The 19923-nt window shown below is 40.5% G+C and overlaps 1 protein-coding gene and 1 long non-coding RNA gene across 36 annotated transcripts in view; both read right to left on the reverse strand.

Annotated features, from left to right (window-relative positions):
* The window catches only part of LOC147362809 (uncharacterized), a 446810-nt gene extending 444490 nt beyond the window's left edge, over positions 1-2320 (reverse strand). For all 35 annotated transcript variants that reach the window (XR_015136452.1, XR_015136449.1, XR_015136456.1 and 32 more), the window contains exon 1: positions 1468-2320. The gene's annotated coding sequence lies outside the window, so the exon portion shown is untranslated. The remainder of the gene's footprint in view (positions 1-1467) is intronic.
* A 16055-nt stretch (positions 2321-18375) lies between these two features.
* LOC147362810 (uncharacterized) lies at positions 18376-19692 on the reverse strand. Its single transcript, XR_015136482.1, has 2 exons — positions 19603-19692; positions 18376-18861 (listed from the first exon to the last, which is right to left on the reverse strand). It is a non-coding gene; the product is annotated as an uncharacterized LOC147362810 (long non-coding RNA).
* Between the last annotated feature and the right edge of the window lie 231 nt (positions 19693-19923).

The following is a 19923-nucleotide window of genomic DNA, read 5'->3' on the forward strand; positions in this document are numbered from 1 at the left end:
TTTGTTTCTGGGGGCAAGGGAGGGTGCATGAATAGAGGACTGAAATGAACAGAAGTCACCAATAGCACATGAGAACATACCTAAAAATGCACATCCACATCTGTACCAATGTTCCTTTTCCCTCTTACATTAAAGGACTTAACACTATCCCAGCGTAAAGCCAATTCCTTCACCTGTTATTACATTTCTTTTTGGCTGTGCAGGGTCTTCGTTGCTGCACAAAGGCTTTCTCTAGTTGCTGCAAACAGGGGCTACTCTTGGTTCCTGGGTGTGGGCTTCTCATGACAATGGCTTCTCTTGTTGCAGAGCACAGGCTCTAAGCCTATGGGTTTCAACTCTGCAGCATGTGGAATTTTCCCAGACCAGTGAGTGAACCCATCTCTCCTGCACTGGCAGGCAGACTCTCAACCACTGGCCCACCGGGGAAACCCCTCTTCCCCTGTGTGTTGATTCTTTATTATGGTGCCCATCTCTCAGCTTATATAACCCATATATATGATTATGCATGGTATCTACTTTTTCCATGAGAGCCTTTAACATCTTAAATTATAATAATTTTAGATTCTTTCCTGATTCCAACATCTCTGTCATATCTGAGTCTGGTTGTGAAAATTATTTGTCTCCAGAGAAGGTGTTATTTTGCCTTCTGACCTGGCTTGTAATTTTTGGTTGAAAGCCAGGGTTGTTTAGGGTAATAGGTACTACAGTAAATAGGCCTTTGGCGTGAGGACTATGATAATCTGGCTAGGAGGTGGGCTCTGATTAATACTCGCTGTCGCTAGAGACAACAGATGCTTCAAATTCCTCTTATAAGATTGTTTTCTCCTCCCTCTCAGCTTGGGGTCTTCCCCATGTCCTCCTTAGACAGTCTGTGTCCTGCCGCTTTCTCTCCTGTAACCCGCTGCCACTAGGCTCCTCTGGTGCCTGGGTAAGGCATGGGGGAAGGGAACATTCTGCGCTCAGTCTTTAGTGGGCCTAAATCCTGGGGTGTGGACGTCAGGAGCCTGTCTGTCCCTCCTAAGATAGACTTTTTACCGCTGTGCCCTGATCTCTTTTCAGCTACACAACATGTTCAAATTCTTTCAAGCCCTTTCCCCTATGGATCAAGCTTTATTTTTCTCTTAGGCAAGAAGGCTGGGACAGGAGGCCATGAGGTGGGGTTTCCTTCCTGGAGCTGGAATAAGGTTTCAGAATTGCCCTCTGGCCAAGTCCTTCAACTGGGAGATTAGTCCTTTCCTTGGGAGAAGCGTCCTGGAGGGTTTACCATGGCTGCCCTTCCTTCCCTCATCCCTGACTTGCCAAGACTACATGAGGAGCTTTCTCAGATCCTCCCCATGAGAAACTGGGGGATGACAGGGGGTTTTCCTGCAGGAAAACCCTGAGAAACTATGAGGAGCTTCTCACTCTCATGTTAGCCTGATTTGGACGGCAGGAATTTGACAAAAAGAAGCAGGGTAGCGTTCTTACCAGCTTAGGGTCCCAGCGGCGTCCACTCCAGGTTAGAAGATCTCAGGTAAGGAACCTCTGCAGATACACCCGACTCTATTTCAGGGCGGGTGGCTAGCGCAACAAGGTTAGGTCTGATTGGACCTCACCCTGCAACTGTAAGTCTCTGATTGGTCCAAGAAAGTCATTAATTTTCAGCTTGCACAGCATTTGCTCATTCTAAGGACATGAGTGTGTGCCTGCTCCCTCCGTGGTGTCCGACACTTTGCCACCACCAAGGACATGAGCCATGAGTGCTAAATGCTTAACATACCAAAGCTGAGACCAGAAATCTCTCCTCCATCCATCTTGCCGTCTCAGAACCTGACCCCAAACCATTTGTTTCTAATCACGACTATGCACTGGAATCTCCTGAAAAGCTTTCACCCTTGCTATTTACTGGGCTTCACCAGCCCCCACCCAACCACCACCTAGAGGGTCTGATTTAATTAGTTTGAGGCTGAAAGCAATTGCCAAATGAACGTACACTTTTCAGGTGAGAGTTATTTTTTCAAAACCTGAAAGCTGATCACATCAGTCCATCTGCTTAAAACACTCCAGTGGTTGCACATTACATTGTTCTTTTGAAAAAGAAAAAAAAAATTCCTTATGTGGTTTACAAAATTCTGTACAGTCTGAGCCCTGCCTAACTCACCACCACCCACCCCCACATCAGTTTTTCATACTGGCCCTTTTTTACTTGGTTAAAATGCCTGTGTTCCCTCTCACTACATTCATTCATTCCACACATATTATTGAACATCTACAGGGGCCTAGGCAGTGATTGAAGGTATAGAATATATAGCAAAAACCAAAAATAAGAAATTAAAAATAAAAAGAACTAATTGCCTGTGCATATGGAGCTTAGATTTTTGTAGCTGGGAATATAGATACTAAACAAACAATGTTGTCGCTCAAGACCTAAAATTAAAAATGCTGTTAAGTTTAGGCACAGTGTTGCACAGCAAATCTCTGGAATTTATTTATCTTACATAACTGAAACTTTATTCCCATGAATAGTAACTCGTCATTTCTGCCTTCCTCCAGCCCCTGGCAGCTACCATGCTCCTGTCTGTTTCTATGAGTTTGACTATTTTAGACACCTCATATGCATGGAATCATGCAGTATTTTTGTTCTGTGATTGGCTTCTTTCACTTAGCATAATATCTTCCAGGTTCATCTGTGCTGTCACATATGGCAGGATGTATAAGGCTGAGTAATAGTCCACTGTATGTATATACCACATGTTTATCTATTTATCTGTTTATGGACATACAAGCTGATCTTGGCTCTTGTGAATAATGCTGCAATGAACATAGGAGCACAGATATCTCTTCGAGATCCTGATTTTGATAATTTTGGATATATACCCAAAAGTGGGATTGCTAGATTGTATGGTAGTTCTACTTTTAGTTTTTCAAGGAGCATCCATACTGTTTTCCACAGTGGCTTCACCGATTCACATTCCTGCCAACAGTGTACAGGTTCTAATACCTCCACATCCTCACTAACTCTTATCTTGTGTTGTTTTGATAACACCCTTCACATCAGAAGATACAGCAAACACAGAGGCCCAGCAAGGACGCCAGAGTAGCTGCAGCAAATGGAATGCAATTTAGAGAAGCTAGGTTAGAGATCATAGAGAGATCATCAGGGAGAAAAAATCACCAAGGGACATGTAGGAAATGGGGAGGATTTTATACATTATTCTGGGTGAGATGGAGCTGGTAGTCATCAGGTGATTTTGAGCAAAGCAGTGACATGATCTAAATCAGGGTTTTTTAAAATGTTACTCTGGCTTCTGTGCGGTTAACAGCCTGTAAGACTATAACAGGACAAGGAAATAAGAATAAAGTTAAGCACTCATAATAATTGATGAAAGCTGATAATGTCTTTAATTGGGTTGGTAGAAGAGAAGGTGGTACAAAGTGGTCAGTTTATGAACATATTTTGAAGGTTAGCAAAGACAACTTTCAGGTGCTCTTAATGGAAAATTTGGGTAAAAATGAGGAATTATTCTATGTGTTGAGGACTAAGCAACAGCATGAATGAAGTTAATTTTTCTGAGCAGAAAATATTTTCCTGGGGGGTGAGCAAGAAAATGGTTTTGGGATGAGACCAAGAATTAAGATTTAACATAGGGTAAGTTTGAGATGTCTAACAAACTTCAAATGAGCAATTTCAATAAGATAGTGAGATTTCTGATTCTGGAAGTCAGGAGGGAAATGTAGCCAGAGATAAAGAATTTTTGCATAATATTTAAAAGCATGATACCAGATGAGGTCAACCTGGAAGTGACTGTGGAGAATTGAAGATGTACCAGGTCCGAACACTGTTGCCCTCCAAAATGTTATGGGAAGAATATGAGATGAGTAAATAAAAGAACATGAAGAAGTAGCAGCCAGATTAAATCTACTAGAAGGTTAAAGAGTGTTAGGTCCTGACACCAAGAGGAGTCAAGAAAAAAAAAGCAAGGTCAAATGCTGGGCATGCTGCTGCTGCTGTTGCTAAGTTGCTTCAGTCATGTCCAACTCTGTGCGACCCCATAGACGGCAGCCCACCAGGCTCCCCCATCCCTGGGATTCTCCAGGCAAGAACACTGGAGTGGGTTGCCATTTCCTTCTCCAATGCATGAAAGTGAAAAATGAAAGTGAAGTCGCTCAGTCGTGTCTGACTCTTAGCGACCCCATGGACTGCAGCCTACCAGGCTCCTCAGTCCATGGGATTTTCCAGGCAAGAGTGCTGGAGTGGGGTGCCATTGCCTTCTCCAATGCTGGGCATAGACAAGTTAAAAAACAAACAAAGAAAAAGGGCTGAGAAATGACTATTGAATCTGTCAATATGGAGGCCATTAATGACCCTTGTGAGAGCAGGGTTAGTAGAATGGAGGGGCCTTGGGTGGGATTAAAAGACAAAGAGGATTTTTTGATGATGGCCATTCTGAACGGTGTTGAGGTGATACCTCATTTTAGTTTTGATTTGCATTTCTCTAATAATGAGCAATGTTGAGTGTTTTTTCATGTTGGCCATCTGTATGTCTTCACAACATTGTATAGCAGTTATACTCTAGTTAAAAACAAATAAATAAATAAACAGACAAAGAGGAGTTCTGCTATTGCTAAGGGTAAAGTCATTTGTATCAGACACACTTCCCTGGTCAATAATTATAAACTCTATATAAAATATGAACTACATAAACATAAAGTGGAGAGGACCCAAATTAGGTTTTCTTCCACAACTAAAATGTAAAGAAAAAGAAGATATGGATAGAGGAAGAAATGATAAAAAACTTTTAAGAAACATATCAAGCAATTACAAATGCAAAGATGTTATAAAGATCCTGATTCAAACAAACTGCCAAAAAGGACAAGAAAATCAAGAAATTTAAAGCAATGATATGTGATGATATTAAAATCTTAATTGTTCTAAAATCTTAATTGTTCTACTCTTAATTGTATAACAATGGTAATTCAGTTACATTTTTTTAAAAGTGCCGTTATCTTTTAGAACTTGTAAAATATTTATGAATTAAGTGATCTAGTATGGTGTTTAATATTTGCTTCGAATTAAAATAAAGCAATACAGGGGTATAATTAAAATATGACTGATCCTGAATTGATAATTGCTGAGGTTGCGTGTTGCATGGTGGGTACATAGCATCCATTATATAATTCTCTCTATTGTTGTATATGTTTATGTTCTATAATAAAATGAATTTTAAGAATGAAGACAAATCCAACTTTTCAAACAAAAGAACTAGTGAAATGATGTCCCAAATACTTAACTATTGTCTGCTTAAAAAGAAACAGTTCCTTCAGTGCTTTAAAGTGGTTGCCTTATAAATCATTCAATATTAAACAAAGGAGAGGAGGGGATAAACAATTGTGAATAATGGGAGCCTATATGAATTGGAAATTGAACATAAATGAAGTATAACTGCCTCTGAAATGATAATTCTAGTTTATGATAAAGTGGGATTGGATTAACCAACACCACCTCAGGATCAGAACTATTTTGCAAAGCAAAGTACACTAGCAAACAAATATGTGAAAGATGTTTACCCTTTAGGAGAAGACAGGCATAGGTAATTGCGACCCAGCTCTGAGCCCGTTTGTAAACAGTGATCCTATATTTTCACTGCTTCTCAGATTATGGTCTAAACATTTGACATCTTTAATGTCTTTCAAAGATATTAAACTTTGCAGGCATGTGAGAAAGGACATATATCACTTCTGATTTGTTGTTGACACTGCTGGCAAATGTGCATTTGTGTGCAGCTATCTCTAATAAACTGCCGGCTTCCTCGTTGTTATATGGCTCACCCACTTTGAATAATTTATTGTTCCCCACGTTATTGGCACCACTTCTGAAAGATGTGAGTGGAAAGGGGATTCTAATATATCACATTAAAAAATAAGTCAGAGAAAACTCTAAATCAGTACATTATTTTAAACAGCTTCTACTCATTTAGGAAGGAAACTTATGAACCTACAGTAAAAATACTCCCAAAGCCACTCAGCAAAACACAGATGAACAATGGAAATGGGTTTGTCTGTTGGTCACTGTTCTGATGCTGCTCTGCATCTGTCTAACACTCTGTGGGCTAAGTCAGATGGTCTCTTTGGTCTTATTCTTTATTTTAATTTCATTTTATAGGGGAGTAAAAACAAAAAGAATACTGAAGTGGTTTGCCATTCCCTTCTCCAGTGGACCACATTCTGTCAAATCTCTCCACCATGACCCGCCCATCTTGGGTTGCCCCATGGGTATGGCTTAGTTTCATTGAGTTAGACAAGGCTGTGGTCCTAGTGTGATTAGATTGACTAGTTTTCTGTGAGTATGGTTTCAGTGTGTCTGCCCTCTGATGCCCTCTTGCAACACCTACCGTCTGACTTGGGTTTCTCTTACCTTGGGCGTGGGGTATCTCTTCATGGCTACTCCAGCAAAGCACAGCCGCTGCTCCTTACCTTGGACGAGGGGTATCTCCTCACTGCCACCCTTCCTGACCTTCAATGTGGGATAGCTCTGAACAGTATGAAAAGGCAAAATGATAGGATACTTAAAGAGGAACTCCCCAGGTCAGTAGGTGCCCAATATGCTACTGGAGATCAGTGGAGAAATAACTCCAGAAAGAATGAAGGGATGGAGCCAAAGCAAAAGAATACCTAGCTGTGGATGTGACTGGTTATAGAAGCAAGGTCCAATGCTGTAAAGAGCAATATTGCATAGGAACCTGGAATGTCAGGTCCATGAATCAAGGTAAATTGGAAGTGGTCAAACAAGAGATGGCAAGAGTGAATGTCGACATTCTAGGTATCAGCAAACTAAGATGGACTGGAATGGGTGAATTTAACTCAGGTGACCATTATATCTACTACTGCAGGCAGGAATCCCTCAGAAGAAATGGAGTGGCCATCATGGTCAACAAAAGAGTCCGAAATGCAGTACTTGGATGCAATCTCAAAAACGACAGAATTGATCTCTGTTCGTTTCCAAGGAAAACCATTCAATATCAGAGTAATCCAAGTCTATGCCCCAACCAGGAATGCTGAAGAAGCTGAAGTTGAACGGTTCTATGAAGACCTACAAGACCTTTTAGAACTAATACCCAAAACAGATGTCCTTTTCATTATAGGGGACTGGAATGCAGAAGTAGGAAGTCAAGAAACACCTGGAGTAACAGGCAAATTTGGCCTTGGAATACAGAATGAAGCAGGGCAAAGACTAATAGAGTTTTGCCAAGAATATGCACTGGTCATAACAAACACCCTCTTCCAACAACATAAGAGAAGACTCTGTACATGGACATCACCAGATGGTCAACACCAAAATCAGATTGATTGTATTCTTTGCAGCCAAAGATGGAGAAGCTCTATACAGTCAGCAAAAACAAGACCAGGAGCTGACTGTGGCTCGGATCATGAACTCCTTATTGCCAAATTCAGACTTAAATTGAAGAAAGTAGGGAAAACCACTAGACCATTCAAGTATGACCTAGTCAAATCCCTTATGATTATACAGTGGAAGTGAGAAAGAGATTTAAGGGCCTAGATCTGATAGACAGAGTGCCTGATGAACTATGGAATGAGGTTCATGACATTGTACAGGAGACAGGGATCAAGACCATCCCCATGGAAAAGAAATGCAAAAAAGCAAAATAGCTGTCTGGGGAGGGCTTACAAATAGCTGTGAAAAGAAGAAAAGTGAAAAGCAAAGGTGAAAAGGAAAGCTATAAGCATTTGCATGCAGAGTTCCAAAGAATAGCAAGGAGAGATAAGAAAGCCTTCCTCAGTGATCAATGCAAAAAATAGAGGAAAACAACAGAATGCGAAAGACTAGAGATCTCTTCAAGAAAAATAGAAATACCAAGGGAACATTTCATGCAAAGATGGGCTCGATAAAGGACAGAAATGGTATGGACCTAACAGAAGCAGAAGATATTAAGAAGAGATGGCAAGAATACACAGAAGAACTGTACAAAAAAGATCTTCAAGACCCAGATAATCACGATGGTGTGATCACTGACCTAGAGCAAGACATCCTGGAATGTGAAGTTAAGTGGGCCTTAGAAAGCATCACTACGAACAAAGCTAGTGGAGGTGATGGAATTCCAGCTGAGCTATTTCAAATCCTGGAGCATGATGCTGTGAAAGTCCTGCACTCAATATGCAAACAAATTTGGATAACTCAGCAGTGGCCACAGGACTGGAAAAGGTCAGTTTTCATTCCAATACTAAAGAAAGGCAATGCCAAAGAATGCTCAAACTACCACACTATTGCGCTCATCTCACATGCTGGTAAAGTAATGCTCAAAATTCTCCAAGCCAGCCTTCAGCAATATGTGAACCATGAACTTCCTGATGTTCAAGCTGGTTTTAGAAAAGGCAGAGGAACCAGAGATCAAATTGCCAACATCCGCTGGATCATCGAAAAAGCAAGAGAGTTCCAGAAAAACATCTATTTCTGCTTTATTGACTATGCCAAAGCCTTTGACTGTGTGGATCACAATAAACTGTGGAAAATTCTGAAAGAGATGGGAATTCCAGACTACCTGATCTGCCTCTTGAGAAATTTGTATGCAGGTCAGGAAGCGACAGTTAGAACTGGACATGGAACAACTGACTGGTTCCAAATAGGAAAAGGAGTTCGTCAAGGCTGTATATTGTCACCCTGCTTATTTAACTTCTATGCAGAGTACATCATGAGAAACACTGGACTGGAAGAAACACAAGCTGGAATCAAGATTGCTGGGAGAAATATCAATAACCTTAGATATGCAGATGACACCACCCTTATGGCAGAAAGTGAAGAGGAACTCAAAAGCCTCTTGATGAAAGTGACGGTGGAGAGTGAAAAAATTGGCTTGAAGCTCAACATTCAGAAAATGAAGATCATGGCATCCGGTCCCATCACTTCATGGGAAATAGATGGGGAAACAGTGGAAACAGTGTCAGACTTTATTTTTCTGGGCTCCAAAATCACTGCAGATGGTGACTGTAGCCATGAAATTAAAAGACGCTTACTCCTTGGAAGGAAAGTTTTGACCAACCTAGATAGCATATTAAAAAGCAGAGACATTAATTTTCCAACAGAGGTCCATCTAGTCAAGGCTATGGTTTTTCCAGTGGTTATGTATGGATGTGAGAGTTGGACTGTGAAGAAGGCTGAGCGCCGAAGAATTGATGCTTTTGAACTGTGGTGTTGGAGAAGACTCTTGAGAGTCCCTTGGACTGCAAGGAGATCCAACCAGTCCATTCTGAAGGAGATCAGCCCTGGGATTTCTTTGGAAGGAATGATGCTAAAGCTGAAACTCCGGCACTTTGGCCACCTCATGCGAAGAGTTGACTCATTGGAAAAGACTCTGATGCTGGGAAGGATTGAAGGCAGGAGGAAAAGGGAACAACAGAGGATGAGATGGCTGGATGGCATCGTTGACTCGATGGACGTGAGTCTAGTGAATTCCGGGAGTTGGTGATGGACAGGGAGGCCTGGCATGCTGCGATTCATGCGGTCTCAAAGAGTCGGACATGACTGAGCAACTGAACTGAACTGAAAAACAAAAAACTCAATCTTCACATCCTCCTTACAGAGGATATGCATTAGTTATCAATACTATATAGTCACAGCTATGGTTTTTCCAGTAGTCATATATAGATGTGAAAGTTAGACCATAAAGAAGGCTGAGCACTGAATAATTGATGCTTTAGAACTGTGGTGCTGGACAAGACTCTTGAGTGTCCCTTGGACACCAAGGAGATCAGACCAGTCAATCCTAAAGGAAATCAACCCTGAATATTCATTGGAAGGACTGGTGCTGAATCTCCAACACTTTCACCACCTGATGTGAAGAGCCAACTCCCTGGAAAAGACCCTGATGCTTGGAAAGATGGAGGGCAAGAGGAGAGGGGGCAAGAAAGGATGAAATGGTTGGATGGCATCACTTACTCAATGGACATGAGTTTGATCAAACTCAGGGAGATAGTCAAGGACAGGGAAGCCTGACGTACTGCAGTCCATGGGGTTGCAAAGAGTCGGACATGACTTAGCAAATGAACAACAGCAATCAATACCTGAGTGCACTGTGCCAAGGTCTCATCTTGACTGGCTCCTAGTTAGTTCAGTTTGGAACCCCCAAGTGGGACCAAACTAGGACTTCTGTTTGAGAAAATTCTTCTCAGTGTAACTCAGGCAAATTTAGAGCTACTGAAATTAAAACCGGCTCCTTGCTAGTTAATGAACTACCTGTCATTATTTGTTAATGACCACCTAACAAAGATGCTCTAGACCAGTGGTACTTAACCCTTGCAAGGGTTTTGAAGCCAATAGAAATACAATAGAGCTATAAAACTGCCTTATGTAAAAATATGTATATTGAATAAAATATTACGTTACATATTATATAACACATTACATTAGGGGTTCATACTCCACGGCCCCCATCAATGATTTAGAATAAATTTCTACATGTGGAGGAAACTTTAAGTATCTGGTCCCCAGGGTCTCTGTCTGCTCTTAGATCCGGTTATTCTTTAGGGAAGATTTTTAAAATTAAAAAGGATTCAAAGTGATTTTAAATTATTCCATCCTGCTCTTTCTAATTACTTATAAACTGGCAAGATGGCCCTGATTTATTGCAAGTGAAATAATTATACAGTTGACCCTTGAATAACATGGGTTTGAACTGGGCAGATTCACTTGCACGTGTTTTTGTTTTTGTTTTTTTAATAGTAAATACTGTAGTACTTACTACACTATCTGTGTTTGGTTGAATCTGCAGATGTGAAACCACAGATACAGAGAAATTGCGTATAGGGAGGGCTGACTATAAGTTACATGTGGATTTTTGATAGCTGGGGAGGATAACTGAGAAGGCAATGGCACCCCATTCCAGTACTCTTGCCTGGAAAATCCCATGGACAGAGGATCCTGGTAGGCTGAAGTCCACGGGGTCGCTAAGAGTCGGACACGACTGAGCAACTTCACTTTCACTTTTCACTTTCATGCATTGGAGAAGGAAATGGCAACCCACTCCAGTGTTCTTGCCTGGAGAATCCCAGGGACGGGGGAGCCTGGTGGGCTGCCGTCTATGGGGTCGCAATGAGTCGGACACAGCTGAAGTGACTTAGCAGCAGCAGCAGCGGGGGAGGGGGGGGGTGCGGAATCAGCGCTCCATCTCCACCCACCTTCCTTATTCAAGGGTCAGCTGCATATGATTTAGGCTTGGTGGAGATAAACCACCTCTTTCTCCCTACGTCATGAAGACCCCATGCTAAAGCTCTTTCTGGCACATTCACTCAACTTTTTGCCCACTACTTCCTATTCCACTTGCCCAAATTCAGTGCCTTTTGCATACCCTCTATTTCTTCTCTCACTCAGAAACCTTACCTGGTATTTTAGGCTTTGCTCACCTCTCCTCATCCAAACTCCTACAAAACAGTCTGGTCGCTGTTCCATGCACAGTCACATTCTGCCACATGCTCTTACTTTCTCTGTCTCGTATGTTGCCTCATTTTGGAGAAAAGACTGTAATATTCTGGATCATAAGTACCTAGTCAAATTTTCTTCTACTTTCTCATTATGGTTAAAACACACATTATATACTTAAGAAATATTTATTGACTAAAAAAAAATTTTGGCTTCTGTCTACTTGGAGGAACAATAAGATCTCCACCAAGGGTAATTCAAAGGACAATCTTTTGAAAGAGAGCTAAGTGAGGAGCAAGCATTGTTCAATGTGCAAGAATCAATGCAAGTTGAGAGTTTTACATTTGAAAAGAATAATGATTAAGGGAAACTAAAAGACTGGATTTAAGAGCTAAGGAAAAACCAATAAAGGAAAATAAACACATTTTAAAAAGGTTTGTGACCTTATTTTTAACCATTTTTTTTTAATGCTGAAAAGAGTTGTCTTACAAAAATTTTTTTAAAAACATCTCTTGAACTTCTTTGGCTCAAGAAATCACTTGAAAAAATGGAGGCTATGCTCAATTCACCACCCTTATGGCAGAAAGTGAAGAGGAACTAAAAAGCCTCTTGATGAAAGTGAAAGAGGAGAGTGAAAAAGTTGGCTTAAAGCTCAACATTCAGAAAATGAAGATCATGGCATCTCGCCCCATCACTTCATGGGAAATAGATGGGGAAACAGTGGAAACAATGTCAGACTTTATTTTTGGGGGCTCCAAAATCACTGCAGATGGTGATTGCAGCCATGAAATTAAAAGACGCTTACTCCTTAGAAGGAAAGTTATAACCAACCTAGATAGCATATTCAAAAGCAGAGACATTACTTTGCCAACAAAGGTCTGTCTAGTCAAGGCTATGGGTTTTCCTGTGGTCATGTATGGATGTGAGAGTTGGACTGGGAAGAAGGCTGAGCACTGAAGAATTGATGCTTTTGAACTGTGGTGTTGGAGAAGACTCTTGAGAGTCCCTTAGACTGCAAGGAGATCCAACCAGTCCATTCTGAAGGAGATCAGCCCTGGGATTTCTTTGGAAGGAATGATGCTAAAGCTGAAACTGCAGTACTTTGGCCACCTCATGCAAAGAGTTGACTCTTTGGAAAAGACTCTGATGCAGGGAGGGATTGGGGGCAGGAGGAGAAGGGGACGACAGAGGATGAGATGGCTGGATGGCATCACTGACTCGATGGACGTGCATCTGAGTGAACTCCAGGAGTTGGTGATGGACAGGGAGGTCTGGCGTGCTGTGATTCATGGGGTCGCAAACAGTCAGACACGACTGAGTGACTGAACTGAACTGATGCTCAATTCACTCTGATTGTAATTACCTAGTACCCACCAGCCTCACTTAAATGGGCTATTTCCATTCTGGAAGTGAGGTTTTACTTTCCTTAGTTATGAATACTCACAGCTGCTGTCGTATTAAACAAGGGGTCAGCACCACTGGAGAATATCGAGTCAATTGTGAATTCTCAGCCTCAGCGTCTAATTAGAGGTAGTGTATGGAATGCCTGCCTTAATTACTTTGGAGTCATTGGGGTATTTCATTAGTCTCATTTTTTATCTTGTAACTTCATTCATAAAATATGTTTCTTATCAATTAGCTCCGTTGGGAACAGATCACCGGTCCTGCACATCCTGCTCTCCTTGTGATCTCTCAGCCCCGAAGGAGAAGGTCAGAATTCCTCTACATAATAACACTTTCAACTCTATTACCACTCAGAACACCATGAAGGGGAAAGGGGGAATAAAGCAAGATACTACATTGCTTACAAGATAAAATAATGTTCCCACATTTTGCCAGAAATATTAGATAAAATTGTTATCTTCAGAGAAGTTAAACAATAAATGTTATTTGTACAAAAATTGATCAGTGGTTCAGTCTATTCTTCTCCCTGGGCCAACAGAATTGTGTTCCCCAAAGATGTTATTAAAAGAGAAATTATAATATTCTGTTTGATTATGAAATTCCATCAATACATACATTCAATCAGAAGAGGGATACACAGGTCATGCTAGAGAGGAAGATGGTTTCAGAGCAGAATAGTAAATTCAAGTTATGAACACAGCTGAAGAACATTAAGCCAGGAAGGTCACGTCACAGAGATACATGCAGGTACTGGCAATGCTAGCCAACATGCAGTGTCCTCACCGAGGATTTCAGGCACACCAGGACCCACTGCAGGTTGTTATAGAGATGCTGTAATATGCTTGACATCTTTGAACATCTGCATCCTGCAGGAAACTTTCTGTTACTCGAATTCCATGTTCACAAGAATCTTTGGATTACTAATTTAGCTTTTAACTTTGCTTGATCCTATCTATAGCAAAGCATAGAGGACACATGGAAATATTTAAGGCCACTTAAAACCTCCTCTCAGAAGTGGCACAATAACAATCACTGTCCCTGCATTCTGTTGGTTAAAGCAGGTCAAATAAACAAACACAATACCAAAGGAAAGGGAAATAAACTGCTCATTTAGTAGGAGCAATTGTGAAGTTACATGGCCAAGGACTTGGAGAGAGAGAGTGAGTCAGGGCCAAATAACACCATTTACCTCATGTGGTTTCCCTGGTGGCTCAGCTGGTAAAGAATCTGCCTGCAATGTGGGAGACCTGGGTTTGATTCCTAGGTTGGGAAGGTCCCCTGGAGAAGGGAATGGCTACCCACTCCAGTATTCTGGCCTGGAGAATTCCATGGGCTGTATAGTCCATGAGGTTGCAAAGAATTAGACACGACCAAGTGACTTTCACTTTCACCACATGTGGCCAACTGCACAGCCACAGAAGCCCCAGTGGCCTCAGCTGCAGTATTTTTTGAACCTTTATTCTAGCCCCATGGTTATATTGACTCAGCCACAAACTTGCAATTTTCTATGTGTCTCAGGTCAAACTTCCAAAAGGAAAAGGCAGATTGTACCAGCCTGGCTTATCATTGGTTCCTCAAGGGTCAGTGAGTTCCCTGGGTCAATCAGAGGCATATTCTCTTTAAAGAGGATGCAAACAGGGAGACAGTGATTACAGACGTACCCCGGGTAGTTTTCCTTTAGTTGACATCGTTTTCTGCTGTTGACTCCCTTGGTCTCTCTCTGTTTGGCTTCTCTTGGGGGCAACTTCCCCTTGAGATTGCACATCTATTATTCCAAGACTTTTATATTCATACAAATTGATTCATTTTACAACGTTTCACAATTTCTTACTGACCACCTGACCATGGCCAGAAAATGATCTAGTCTTTATCTCAACAACACCTGAGCACTCTCTATGAAATAAATGATGTCTCTAGCCACTCATTGATCCTTGCCCTGACCACAGAGCAGGCCCTGACTTCAGCTTGCTGCTGACCTCAATAATGGATGCCATTGGTCTTTAAAAATAAATTATTTTATTTGGCTTCCATGGGTCTTATTTGCAGCATGTGGAATCTAGTTCCCTGACCAGGGATCAAACCCAGCCCCATGCACTGAGATTGTGAAGTCTTAGCCAGGGAAGTCCTTATGCCATTGGGCTTATAGAGAATACAGAAGCAGAATTTGGATGACTCAGCTCAGATTCCTTCCGCTCCTGGAGATATAACCAGAAGTAAACAGATGGTGGGGATAGTGGAGCCATCTTCTTTTTTTATATATCATTTCTTTAAAGGACAAAATTTTTTCATATCAAACATCTGTACACATTACTGAGAGAAAGACTGCAATCCAAAAGAAAAATGAGGTCAACATAAAAAATAAAGAAGAAAAATAATATTTTCCCCTAATAGAGTGCTTCTGTTGTTCAAATGAAAAACCACCTTCAACACAGAGGGAACATTTGACTGTGTTGATGAAGGGTAAAAATTATCTATCACATATGTTGGCAGAATACATTTCAATCTATTGTCATCATCTTGAAGGAAATGGCACCATTTTAGTTGACGATTTGCAGAATGAGCAATGAGATGCGGGTCCCATTGAAGGCATGATTTTCCTTATGGAAAGACACTGGGGACACAGCAGAGGAACCCTACGTGCGAGCTTCCCCCCACTTAGCTGAGCCAATTATGGAAAATACAGACATAACCTAATGTCTAAGCACTACATACATGATATATTGTTATTTTGTTCAGGAGCCCTGTGGCAAAAGAAAAATCAAAATAATTTTCACAATGGCACCTGTTTGAAAATAAGCAATTTATTCCATGCTTATAAAATATTTATGGATTTCAAATGGATGTCCTTGAATAAGGCCATTTCATTTCTGTTCTCCACTGAGGATCAGTTAGTTAGAGAAAACGCTAAACCTATTTCCTGTTAATTTAATACAGTTCCAAACCTTTTGTGAAAAAGCAGCCACCCAATAACTTTATTTACTAAACTTCATTCTTAATGATTCTGACTTACTAGTTACACAAGCAACACCTCACGCATGGTTTCACCCTATTGAATAGAGAGGAATCATTTCTATGAAATAAAATAATTTGATTTCCATCGAGAAAATGTATTTCAAAAAACCCAAGAGATTGAAGGAAACTATTACTTTTTACTACCCATATCATAATGTTCATCTTAATTACTGCTAAAGCAGGTTCACAGATGTAGTCTAATTGAATGTATGACTTTTTAATTGAAAAGGGGAAAAGTATGAGATTTGAGTTCTAACAATAGGGTGAGACTCAAGTTAAATCTTTCCTTTCTAAAAAGCTTTCCTGGGAGAATTGAGATTCTTAAAAATGTCCTAATTGTCAGGTATCAACATTGCACAAATAAAGCATTTTGGAATTTGGAGAAATGAGTTAGAATGGTGTTATCTATTAAACCAGGGTTAGAGAAGTTAGGGAGAAGGAAATGGCAACCCACTCCAGTATCCTTGCCTGGAGAATCCCATGGACAGAGGAGCCTGGGGGGCTACAGCCCGTGGGGGTCACATAGAGTCAGACACGACTGAAGCGACTGAGCACAGCACAGAGAGGTTAGAGTCAGGTCAGCGTGAATAATGTGGCAAGACAGTGGGGACTACCCTCAACTCTACCTCTGACATTTGACCCATATCCAGGCAAAAATTTTCATGTTTTACATAATGAACAAAAGATGGGGTCAATTAAGTTCTCTGGGCCTTTAGTTCTATCCTTTATATGTCAAAGCTTTAACCTTTTATTCGTACTTACAACCAACAAATAATGTCCTATTTTTGGCAGCCTAAAATTTTAGCCATTATACTACAGATTGAAGCAAAGAACCTTCTAGCAATATTATTGCATTATTGCTATTCCTTCCATCTGTAATTGAACAGTATTTCCTACATCTGTTTTCTTTTTCCTTATGAAATTATTTTATGTTTCCCTGAATGCACTACAATAGAACATGCGATGGCTAAACTTACTGAAAGAACATCTGAGATTCTCTGAAGCAAAAAAAGAAAAAAATATTTGCAACATTCCTTATGGTTTAGATTCTTGTTATCTGGGTATGCATATGAACATGTAACTTTTTTCAGACATCTCATTTTGCCAAAACATCAATTAGTCTGACTCATCAAATCCCCTCTTTCTATTCCATATCATGTATTGAACATGTTTCTATTTCTGCACCAGAGAACACCACTCAAACTTCCACTGAAAACAGCCTTTGAATGCATAGATGGTAATCATATGCTTAGACAGCAAAGGAAGCCTTCATGACTATTTTTAATGTATCTATAACCACTTCAGATGTCTTTTTGGAAACCAGCTGCAGAATCAATGTGTTGAAAATGGTTCTCGTTCAGCCGTTGCTATGTACCAGCTTCCATTAATTTCTTAAAGGCCAGGTTCTACGCTTCCACTGGGGCAGGAGTAATATGACTTTAAGGGTGTGGGTGATAATTCAAGTATGATTGTATTAGCATAAAAGAACATAAGCTGCTTTTTCTGAATGCAAACATGGTCCCTAAACCGAGGATGTAAATTAGTATTACAATGAAAGCTGCCAGAAGGACAGGAGTTGGAAGCTCTCTCTTCTCTGAGCAGCAGGAGACTGTTCAGGTCCTGCTGCTTTGAAAACCTTTCTCCCCCCATGCAGGCTGCCCCGCTAAGAGAAATCTATTTGAATATTTTGGCAATCACAGAGGCCCCCACATAAATTATGGATACAGAAATGCAGAAGACAGTCTAACAAATGGAACACGGTGGAATCTGTTTTTCCGCCGCCATATGGTGTCGACAGAATGCCACTTTGTTTCTCTGAGAAACAGCTCATCATTAAAAAATAAATAGCATCTTTTCTGTGGGGAAAGAACCCACAGTCATTATTTTGAAAAAATAACAAACAGGAAACTCTGTCCTTTCATTTTACAATCTTTTTTTTTTTCCCCTTACATTATTATTATTGCCACACACACAGGCTTTTTCCAGGAATTCACAATGGCTTGTACCTTGGTACATAGGAACTCAACATCATGTTTTTCAAAATTGGGAGCGGTAAGCCCAAGTACAACATATACCATGAAAAATCAGAGCACTTCATGATACGCCTTCTTTCCTTTGGAAAAAAACTGTTCTTTGAACCTAACATATGGAATTTACTTATAGTTTGATTTCCTGCGTATAGATATAATGCATATAAAACATCCTGGTTTATGTGAAGTTTAACAATTTCCAAATTGAATTTGGATGACTTTATTATTTATGGAATGAAGTCATTACTGGAATTTATCCTGTAATATATTTGATAATTTACCCTCTCTCGGACACAGCAACATTTTATCACATTCCATAATTAAATGTTGCGTGAAGCCTATTCATAGCTTTCTCCCTCCTACACCCTTTCTCTGGCTCTGTCCCCTTTTGCCCACAAGAAACCTTTCTTACAAGCCTCTGTGTCATCTTTCTACAAATCAGACCACTGGAAATTTGTGTCTGCAGTGCTATCTGTAAACAAGTCACTGTATTTTCAAATCCATGTAATTCTCAAAGCATTTTCACAAACATTATTTTATTTGGTATTCAAATAGCACTTGAGGTAGGAGCAGGAAAAGTTATCATTTTTTCTTTGCAAACAAAGAAATGGAAAGAGGAGGTTAAATCAGTGACCTAGATATCAGTATCAGGGTTGAACCCCCATCATCTGACTCCTGGGTGAGGGCTTTTTCTACAGGACCATGTTGGTCAAGGCAGAAGGTCAGGTCATCTTCATCAGTATTGCCCTTCTCCCATTATTCCTTCAATGGTAGTCTCTGGCCATGTGGCTGATTAGATTGGCCTTGTTACTGATAATGTGTCATCTATCTATTTCCCCCAATATCAGCCATCTATTTTAAGATACAACAGGGAAGTTAAAGATTTCTAGAAGTCAGATACCACAGAGCCAAAGACAAGCACATGTCTGTAAAGGTCAGACTGTGTTTCAGATGCAAATCTCTAAGATGCTGATGCCAGAATCATCGACTTCCATTTGGTGAACTCTGAAATAGGATGTGGGATCAGGAAAAAAAATGGTTGAGTTTGATAAGCTGCTTTTTATTATGGTACTTTAGTTGTTCTGAAACATCCAGTCATTTTATAACATGTTGTCCTGTTGGCAGTATGACTAAAAAAATTTCACCAACACCAGGTAAGTGAGGAGACCACAAAAATCTGGTCCTCCCGTGGACCAGAAGTCATGAACAGAAGACATGCATTTTTTCTTCTCCCCGGGCTGTCTGTCAACACTAAATTCTGTTCTGCAATAGAACATTGAGTCTCTGCCAAATTGAAAGAGTCCTCACAGCCTCATCTGATTGAATTCATTTCTATCACTTCTAAAGAAAGCTTATTCAAAAATATAACTGATCTCCAGGCACATATGTTATTTTATTTCTTTTCTTCAACTCTTCCAGCTTTGTCCTTTAATACCCCCACAATTCATATTTGGGATGGGGATTTTGCAAATTAAGAAGCTGGAAAATATTTCATGTCTGCAAAGTTTCAAGGCATATGCTTCGCTCCTTGTTATTGGAAACACTGTCCTCGAGAAATTGTATACAACTGGCAGATAATCCCTCAATGTCATTGACAGCTTGTCACTAGTGTATTCTGATGGCTATGTGACATCAAGCTCATCTGGCCACAGTGCCATAGCACAGAGCAAGCACCAAAGCAAAGATTCTGAAAAAGCTACCAAATCTATGGTATTGCCCAGTGCTGTTTTGAGGTGGCTCACTCACCGGTCTATAGCGTGGTTTGGACGTATCATTTGCAAGATAACCATCCAGACAGGGGACTGAATGACAGGAATACAGCTTTGAATGTTGTATCTGATGGAGAGTGAGAAAGAGAATATGCTTTATGGTATTGTTCAATGAAAGCTAGTCGCCAATTACCTGCATCCAGCCTCTAGCAATTCTAAGTGGAGTTCCAGACCCAAAGGAAGAGATTTAAGGGAAACAAAATGGGGAAGACAGTGTAAGAAGAAGTCAGACTGTATGATAAAATAAATGAGATGGTGGTAACTAGAATTAATTAAAATTAAATAAAATTAAAGGTTT

This window comes from Bos grunniens, chromosome 11 (assembly GCF_055505025.1).
Source record: "Bos grunniens cultivar Pamir isolate PY7600 chromosome 11, Bosgru_T2T1.0, whole genome shotgun sequence".
Taxonomy (NCBI): domain Eukaryota; kingdom Metazoa; phylum Chordata; class Mammalia; order Artiodactyla; family Bovidae; genus Bos; species Bos grunniens.